We start from the raw sequence: 10523 nt of genomic DNA, 5'->3' as shown, positions 1-10523 counted from the left end.
TTGCTCACAACTAGAACAACTAAAATGTCCGTTGTACTGCATCAAGTTTTGCACTGCAGCTCTCCCCGGTGCATCCAATGGTGCTAGTGATGCAATAACTCTGCTATGATGTGTGACGTTCGTAGATTTATCTAACCATTCTAAACCAATACCAAACAAATCCGTCAATATAATTGAAAATGGCTTGAGAAAAGAATTCATGTTTGGTTTTTTTATTCTACTATAGTAAAGACCAGTTAAAAACAGATAATTCCTACGATCTTTTGGCGGAATATTAATAATTTGAACTTGTAGGGGCAAAATTTGACCGTTCGAGCCATTGGATACTGAAACGCAGTCAGTATTCCAAGACAAACATAAGTCGTAAGCACCTGGAATTATTTCTTTTTTCAAGTTTTTATACTCACTTGCAGTAGTTATATCAGTTATAATGTTTTCGTCGCCATCATCGTCACTTCGGTGTTTTTTTAATAAGTGTTTCAAATTCTTCGTTTCAAATGCATTTTTTAAAACTTGTTTCAGGCTGTATTCTAAAAAAACGCCACTAGTATTTGTTTGCTGACATTAATCGCAAATAACTTTTCTCTTCTTATCAGTGATATCACCTGAATAATGAAAACAATCTTCACAAATGTGATGTTTGCGCACAATACCAGTGCCAGGAGGTAAGAGAGAATACAATAATTGTTTGAGTTGATGTAGATTTTTCGGCAAATTGTTTGGCTTCGGCATCAACATATTCAATAAATGTAGCAATTTATTCAAACCTTTTTTGGTTAGAGCAATACGTTTGAATAGCTCCATGATGTAATACACTGCATCGCCAAGAGTTGATGTTCCGTTGTCGAACAATTTTCGATTAATCCATTCCAGACTATTTTCTTCCAAGTATGGCTCTACAGATGTATCGTCGTTGCTAATATTGGTATCCGTTAGAATGAAATCCAGTGGTGTAGAAGCTGTTGTTTGTAACGAGTTGAGAATGGAGAAAATATCATCGTGATCTGCATGGTCCTGAAACAATCATTTCATCATATTTCATTTCTTTTTCACGTTCGGTTGGTACGTGAAACATTTCCTCAATAGATAGCGATGCGACAGTTTACACACATGACTTATCGTTCTCCAAGAATAAGAATATTTAATAAAATCAATATTAAAAATTGTCAATCTGCGGCAATACACTAGAATCGAACGCGCCCGTGCGCCGCGGATCAGTAGTCGACGCATAAGCGACCAAGAGCGCGGGTTCCATTGATTGCTTGTGCATACAGTGTGTAACGTTGTAGCTACTTTACATACTGTAGTATCTTTCTTATTTAAAAATAATATTTGTTCACAATTTTGCTATATTATTCTTCATTTTTATCTTGCCGATTAAAATGATCTCGTGTTTTATTTTCCGAGAGATGCAGTAAAATGCTAAATAAAACGTACAATGAATTTATAAACTCACGTGATTTTCTTCACAGTCCATTATTTCAATTTCTTCGTTCCTTTCAGCTCGTCTTTCTTCTTGTGTATAATTATTTTTATTTTGTACCTTTCTCCACCTATTCCTAGTTGTTCGAGGAATTCGTTCAGTCTATAATGATTGACAGACAAAATTCGTAAATTATAAATCAAGATAAGAAAGATTTCTACAAAACTTCTATAAAATTACTTACCCCATCTTCAAAATAATTTTTGTAATTATCAGGTCGCATTTTTATAGTTAGTTTGACACATAAAAAGGTTATCAGTTCGATATAAATTTTCCTTCAATCGAAAAACATTTTGAATAAACTCATTGGCGTACGGCTAAATTCATTATTTCATTCTTTTGTTATTTCAATCGATTGTTATTTCAATGAAGTTCGTTGATACGCGGCTCCAATCGTCATTTCGCTTCTTCAAAACAATCCGAGCTTTTTGTTGAATCGATAAACCAACAACTAAATCGGAAAGCAGAGGTTATCCGAATCCAAAGTCTGCTATTATTCGATAGTGCTAGTGAGTGATTAAACAATAAACGCGCGTCCAAATGCAGTTCATGATCGAAGGCGCCGATAACTCGATAAGTATTATACAGGATGTCCCATTTTAAAGGAACCACCCCGAAATTTTCGACGGTTGGCGTTGTACAAAAAAATTGTTCAGACAACAGTTGTTTGGGACAATGGGGGCAACCTTTCTGTGAAATCCGATTTGACCTTGAGATTCATTTTCAAGGTAATTTGAAGGCCAAAGTCATTTTTTGAATAGGAATCCATATTTTTGATCCCGGATTCGGAAAGAGCGGAAAATTCTACGTTCAGATAACCTATTATGTGTGGGGTGCGGTTATCCCCCCCCCCCCTCGCCTAAGGTCATGTAGGGGTCAAATTTATTATTTTCTTCATCTATGCACGGAGATGATCGGGCAAGGGTAAGATTAATTTTAATAACCGAAAAACTCAAATAACCCAATAACCCCAATAATCAAAGAACCAAGTAATTTTTTTAATAAGAACCCCCATTTTTTATCATGGATTCGGAAAGAGCGAGAAATTCTACGTTCAGGTAAGGTATTATATGTGGGGTGCGGTCAACCCCCCTCCTATCCCACCGGGGCAAGCGTGAGGTTAATAATAATAATAACAACAACGAAAACAACAACAACAACAAAAACAACAACAACAACAATAACAACAACAACAATAACAACAAGAACAACAACAACAATAATAATAATAATAATAATGCCGGGCTGGTCCAGTGAGTGGTAACACCTCACTGGGCAAATGCTAGCTTCCAACGTCCACGACGTGCCCGGTGGAAACGTAAGGTTAATTGTAATTGTGGAAAGAGTAAGGTTAATTGTAATAACCCAATAACTCGATAACCCAAATAACCCAATAATCCAATAACCCGATAACCCCAATATTAATTCAATAACCCCAATATCCCAAAAAAATTGTAGGGTCAAACAACAGTGACCTTGAGCTTAAACTTCAGGTTGATTTTCAAAGTCGACTTCATGTATTCAAAGCCTTCATGAGAAGTGTCATTTTCCATTTTGTGTGATAACATGTTATTTCCATTCTTTTTTCTGGTGTGATTCCAGACAAGCCTACAAAGTTTCAACTAAATTGTTTAATAACACTTTTTTAGTATTGTTTATGACAATAGTGATTCGCGAACAGTCCTTCTCAGGATAGTTCAAGTGTAATTTTCTTAGTCGACTTAAAAGGAGGGAATATGCCGGATTATTCGAGAAACGAAATTGTTGATATTCTGTTGTCTCTCGGGGCATGTCTAGGCTGATATCGTGCTGCGGCAAGGTATTACCCGCCGCACCCGGCTAGGTAATCAATACCTTGCCTTCGTTGGCTGGGTAATCGATATCTTACCTTCATTGGCTGGGTAATCAATACCTTGCCTTCACTGGCTGGGTAATCAATACCTTATTAACCTCACCCTTGCCCTGGTAGAATGGGGGGGGGGGGGGGGGTGAACCGCTCCCCCAACATAATACTTTATCTAAATGTAGAATTTCCCGCTCTTTTCAAACCCGGGATAAAAAATGGGGGTCCTAATTCAAAATATCTCTTGGTTATTGGGTTATTGGGGTTATTGGGGTTATTGAGGTTATCGAGTTATTAGGTATTGGAGTTATTGGGTTATTACAATTAACTTTACCCTTGCCCGATCATCCCTGTGCATAGATGAAGAAAATCATAAATTGACCCCTACATGACCTTAGGCGGGGGGAGGGGGGGGTTAACTGCACCCCACACATAATACGTTATCTAAACGTAGAATTTTCCGCTCTTTACGAATCCGGGATCAAAAATATGGGTTCCTATTCAAAAAATGTCTTTGGCCTTCAAATGACCTGGAAAATGAATCTCAAGGTCAAATCGGATTTCACAGAAAGGTTGCCCCCATTGTCCCAAACAACTGTTGTATGAACAATTTTTTTGTACAACGCCAACCGTCGAAAATTTCGGGGTGGTTCCTTTAAAATGGGACACCCTGTATATAAAAAATCGATCATCGTGGACAGAGCTGACGCGCCGCTTGCGATAGGGGATACAGTCAAGTTCTTGTGGCCGGAAAACGGAGAGAAGAAAAAGAAATTTTCAGGAAAAATTATAGCAAAGAATGGTAAGTACAATGAATCTTTATTAAATCGACCTTGGGCGTTGTATGGGTGTCTTTGGTAATGTGATCATATGCGTATACTAATGTGTCGCGCCCGTAAGCACTTGATTTTCGTATACTTGTGTTGATCGTTTTTCTCGTGGGAAACGATATACCATAGATCGTATGCTCAAACTATCGAAAACTAAACTTCTGTGAAAACTTGATTAGATTCGGTTGAGTAGAGCTTGCGGAGCTTTTGAAGAAGTCGATTTAAAATACGTTGTTGTAACAAAACTTGCGTAGTCACGTAATTTGATGATATTTTTAATTTCTAGAAGATGAAAATTTACTTCTGGCTATTAAAGAGTTAAAAATGAAAAACTGGAAAGGATGAGCTAGACATTATGGAGCGAAACAACTGGTGACAAGCTACTCTACAAAAGATGCAGCATATACACAAGTAAGAGTAATTCCCCTTACGAGATTAGTTTTTTACAGGTAAGCGGTCAACCTTCTATTTTTTTTATAGGGAAAGAAGAGGAAAAAAGCAGCGACTTTGCTTGAGAAAGAGATTTTGCATCAAGTTGATAACTGCGACAAGCTGCCTCAATTGCAAGGCTGTACTTCTGAGAAACTACCTGAATGGTTACGCAATGCAACTGAAGGATTACAAGGCGAAATTGCACAAGAGCTGGACTCCTTCAAAGAAAAAGTCTTGACGGTTTGTATTTCATATAGACCGATAACATATCGACAGATTTTCCTCTTAGATATATATCTCTTAGATATATTATATACCATTTTGATAGAAAATCGACTTGTTCCAATCAACTTTTTCGTTTGATACAGTCTTGCCCGCGAAGGAAGTACCGATTGAAACAGAGGTTATTTATTAACTTTTCTATTAACATTCAATCTTCACTACTATAATTAATATGTTTTATATTGAATCATACGTTTAAGTCGCAGCAGAGTCCAAGAGACGATCGTGGGGAATGCCTTTGGATTTCGACAATGTATCTGAAGCAGACGTGGTGGATAATTTAGTTGGTGTCGTGGAAAACGAAAATAAACTCGATTACGTGCAACAAAAATCGATGGACAGTCTTGAGATAATTGATCTGGAATCTTCTGACTTTCAACTTTCATATGACTTTGATCAGCGATATTGTGAAATTATACAAGTATTTTCATGATATTTACGTTACTAAATTGTCAAGAGTAATTGTTTTATGTAAATTTTTTAGATGAAAAAAGAAGTGGAAAAATTCGAAGATGATGTCGATAATTGGAAGTTATTAAAAGTAAGTACTAAGCATATGGTATTGTCGATCACTACGAGTTAATGATGATGTTTTTTTAAGCGAGAGAAAGCAAGAGCAAAGACATATTCATTAACAGGATAAAGTATTAATCGAACACTTAATTTTACAGATACCAACAACTTCTCTACTTCAACTTTCTGACAAAGAGGATATCATCCATTCATCTACGCAAGTGCAATCTTCTACATTCTTCCAAACAGAGAAACGTCCTTGTTTTCGCTTCTCGAATGAGGAAGAAGATGATCAGTCTTTGAAACAAATGCAGCTTTCTTCTCTAAGCTCAAAAATGAAGAGACGTCGCATAATTGTTTCATTTAACTCGTCGTCGGACAATGAGGATGAAGTGCAGCCAACAAAAAAACTCTCCAAAACAGTAAGATTAAATGCAAAGACAAGTGGCGCGAAATTAAAAGGTGTAAGTATAATACAACCTACATCTATGAGTTGATAACTAGGTTTCTGCGAAAGCTTGAAGAGCTCGAGCTTTCGGCTCACATTCATCTCGAGTACTATTTAACCTCGAATTCCGAGCCGAGCTGAGCCGAGTTTTTATCAAACTTTATTGATATTATTTCAATCTATCAACCGGTCAATTGTATAGGTCATTCCGAAAATCGTTCACAAGCCTTCAGTTTTTAAGACAAAAAATAAAGTAGGTAGAGATGACAAGGAAAATCGAACATAACGTTTGTTCTAATCAACTTTCGGGAACCGGAAATACATCAAATTATTTGCTATTACGTATCAAATACACTGGTTTTCGTAAATTATTAAAATATTGATTAGAACAAAAGATATCATCACTTAAATAAAAAAAAATTGTTCGTTTTTACGAAATGTTATTATTTAAAAGTCTGTAACTTTTTTCCGCGTAGGTTTCGAATAACCACCATATATCAAACGATTTTTTATCATCAGACAAATACAATGTTTTTTTAAAATTGCAAAAAGGTTGATTATAACCGAAGATATGGCGATTTTACTAAACGAAAATAATCGGTTGCTGCGAGAGCTTGCGCAGGACAGTTGTCGCACCGAATCCGGTTAAATATTGAAACCGAAGAAAATGACGAGAATTTTGATGTCATTATGATTCCCAGTTTAGACGATTCTCAAGATTCTGAGTCTGATTCAAATTCAGAAAATGAAAATGATCACATTGATGTATGCCCATTCCTTGAAAATCTTATACCTACTACTTTATACAATCAAGTTCTTGATAGCTACTCGGAAAATCAAAAGAAGTTAGAACCAAACCATGTTTATGAGTGGTTGGATGGCGAAAAAGTTTATGGGGAAAAGTTAACAAGTGAAGTTTTTCTTTCAGAATCTGATCGTAAAAAGATCCTCGATTATTCTCTGACTGATTTGTTTGAATTATTTTTTTCTGATGAATTAAAGGCATTTATAGTAGAAGCAACAGTATGCAATGGTGGTGATCTTACTCTACAAGACTTGAACACATTTTTAGGAATAATTATTATATTATCGATCTTTAATTCAAGAAAATGTCAGAGAGATTACTGGTCAAATAATCCTTTTCTAGTCTGCGAATTAGTAAAATTAGCCATGAGTCGTCAAAAATTTGAAAAAATAAAATCAGAGATAAAGCTATCAAAAAATGAAGACAAAAATGCAAATGATAGAGCTTGGCGTATACGTTTTCCTTTAGATATTTTTCGAAAAAACTACCAACAATTTGCGATTTTTTCCACAGCTTTATCAATTGATGAATGTATGATCAAATTTTATGGTAGGACAGTCTTGAAGCAGTTTATGAAAGGTAAGCCTGTACGTTTTGGTTTGAAACTGTGGGCTATTTGCAATAAAGAAGGATTTATTTTTGATTTTGATATATATTGTGGGAAAGGATCAAACCATCTCCCTTCGAAGCAGTTAGAGAATTTAAGAAATTGTGCTTTGGGTAGCCGCGTTGTTCTACAAATGCTCCAGAGGCTCCTAACAACTGTGTCACCAAGAAAGATCAGTCGTTATCACATTTATTTCGATAACTTTTTCAGTTCACCAGATCTTTTCGTTCATCTACGAAAAATTGGTCTTCGAGCTACAGGTACTGTGAGAGCAAATAGAGTAAGCGGAGTCACTATTGATCTTAATAATAAATCAAAGAGGGGAACATATTTTGTGAAACATGACAAAAATAGTGGTGTCAACTACATATCAGTCATGGACTCTAAAATTGTCTCATTGCTCTCGACGGCTGCTGGCATTACTCCATTGTCTTCAGCAAAACGATATTCTAAAGATGAACATGGTAAAGTTGAAATACCTTGTCTTTATGCTTTCAATTTGTACAACAATTTTATGGGTGGAGTAGACCAACATGATTATTACTGTAGCAGTCAGTTGCCGTGTATTAGGTCGAAAAAGTGGACTTGGGTAGTTTTAATGAGAATTATTCAAGGATCAATTACAAATGCCGCCGTACTCAAGAATTTGGTGTGTGGTAAAAAAGTTGTAACCATAAAAGACATTGCACTAGCTGTAGCATCAAAATACTTGAATGAAACCAATAATCGACAATCTCACACACACGAAAAAGTCATGGCAAAAAAGAAATGTTTCAACTTCACAAAATGTTCTAAAAGAACACAAAAATTTTGCGTTGATTGCCAAAAATATTTTTCTTCTACATGTTTCCTTGATTTTCATAAATAATTTTATAAGTTTCAATTAAATCTAGTTATCAGATTTTATCCAAAACATTTAAGTAAAAAAAAAATTTGAATAAGGCGAGAAACAAAAAAAAATAAAAAAAAAAGTAAAAAAACAAGGCAAAAAACAAAAAAAAAGAAAATGTCTCTTTCTATTGTCGACCTCCCCGTGGTAAGAGATGGACAACGGTGATGTACCATCGCCGGCTAACAGGCATAACAATTAGAGAACCGAAAATCCCGTTGGTTCGGCCTTTTTATTTAAATTGTTTCAAAACGTTTTGAAAAAATTTAAGAGTATTTCTTAGCCGATTTTAAGATATTTTTATTCTTATAAATTTTTTGCTAACACCTATACTTTCTGAGAAAAAAATTTATCAAGTTTAGAACAAAATTTTTTTATTTCGGCCGCCATTTTGCTTAGATGAAAAATTATTCAAATAAATGTCATCATCCTAACATTTAGTTCAGATATCGAGGACACCTTTCTAACCGGTTTTAGACCGATACAAAAATGTATAGGCTCCAGAAAATCAGTTTAAAAAAAAATTTTTTTTTTCAAAATCACGTTTTTTTTTTTAATTTTAATTTTTTAGAGGTTAGAAATCTTTTTTTCGACTTCTGATCATCACCATTCGAAAGAGCACCCTCGAAAACATAGGGTACGGTTAGTTTTAAGTTATTTGAGTTCGAATTCATTGCGAGGTAACAATTCAAACTCAAACTTAAAAAATGTGTCCTGTGGACGTTCACGGGTTAAATTATTTATGTATTCAAATACACTTTTTTTTATGCATCTCAATTGCGTTTTACTTTTTTTAACGAATTGTTTCTCAATTTTTGAAAGAAATGAAATCTATTTTATAATGACACGAAGGCTAATTTGTTTAATACATATGGCTTAAATAAATTAAGTAAGTACGCATCTAGCAAATCAATGAGTCTGATATATTATTTGAAAATAGAACGGATGCTGACAAATATAGTTGAAAATAACTTTCATATTTAATGTCATAGAACAAGTAATGTATTTATTTTGAAATATATTTATTATCACAATCCTAAAAATTACACATTGGAATACGAAGAAGTGATAGAATAAAAATAAATGATATAATGTTATTTATAACATATACGTTAAGTACTAGTCACCCATAATTTAAATACATTATACTTATATATATTGTAACGGGGTTAAACCGTTTAATTAATTAAATCGCGCAATCACGCTAAAGGGACGCGCGTAAATAATTATGCTCAGTTCACGAAACGGAGAGCATGTATAGAAAGTCGCCAATCAACCAGTAATTCGTCTTATCGAGACAAGGTGTAAATAACCTATAATCAATCGGGAGTGAGTGGAAGCTATAAGATATGAGAGAATCAAAGAAAGCACTTGTTAGTAATATAAATTGTATCTTTTATTATCCCTCATACTCTACAGAAGGTCGGCCCGCGCGTTTGTTTACGTTCACGCTCGCTCATCGGCAACACGCTTTGCCGGTACACTCGCTGTTCTTCGTTAATAGAGACGCTATTACATGCACACTTTGAGAATGATATTTATTCGTCAATTAGATAACCGCGATCGCGAGATTAAGCTGGCCAGCTTACCTTATATTTGCAGGCGATCGGAGAAGTCACAAATACCTCGCACAGAGCGGAACTGTTTTTATTGTTTCTTTCGCGGGTCGCGAGTTCGCGCACGTTGCGGTTTCGCCCTCGATGGCGAAACCTCACACACACTTCCGACAGCTCGTGCTCTCCTTCCTCTGCAATCAAGCCAGTGGATGTCTGGCACCTCGGGGTAGCTGTCACGGCTATCTGACACAAGCTGAATATCACTGATCTGGCGTGTAGTCGTCAAGGGCACGTGAATCGGCGATAACAATAGCGAAAGCGGGCGGACACTATGATGGTCTAAGCTTCACTAGTTCGAATTCTATCGCGCGCGTTCCGTCTGCTCGCGTGCCGAATTCCTTCGTTACCTATTTCGTCCCCCCGGGAGGTGCTGCCCTCACAGACAGCAATTAAGTTAAATAATCAGCGCTAATTTGATGTTTACCGACACAATATACAAAAGAAGGTTATATTGAGACTTGGAGGAGTGTGGACGTGTCTTGTGGGAGTGCTGAGTATAAAGCAATTTTAGAGAGAAGGAGAGCGGGAAGTGAAGAGAAAAGTGGAGAAAAGGTACAGGAGGAGTGGAAAGGGGTTTGGGGAAGAGAAAAAGAGAAGGAAACAAAGGGCGAAGGAAGTAAGGTGAGAAAAAAAAGGGAGAAAGGACAGGTTAGGTTGGATAAGACAGAAGGCGGGAAAAGAGGAGCGTAGGAGAGAGGTATAAAGGCGAAGACAAAGGGAATAAGAGAGAGAGTTAAGGCGGGAGCAAGGTGGGGAATTGGAATAGGAAACAGGA

This window comes from Phymastichus coffea, unplaced genomic scaffold, assembly GCF_024137745.1.
Source record: "Phymastichus coffea isolate CEN01 unplaced genomic scaffold, Cenicafe_Pcof_1.1 PCOF00033, whole genome shotgun sequence".
Classification (NCBI taxonomy): Eukaryota; Metazoa; Arthropoda; class Insecta; order Hymenoptera; family Eulophidae; genus Phymastichus; species Phymastichus coffea.
This window is presented reverse-complemented; position numbering follows the sequence as displayed.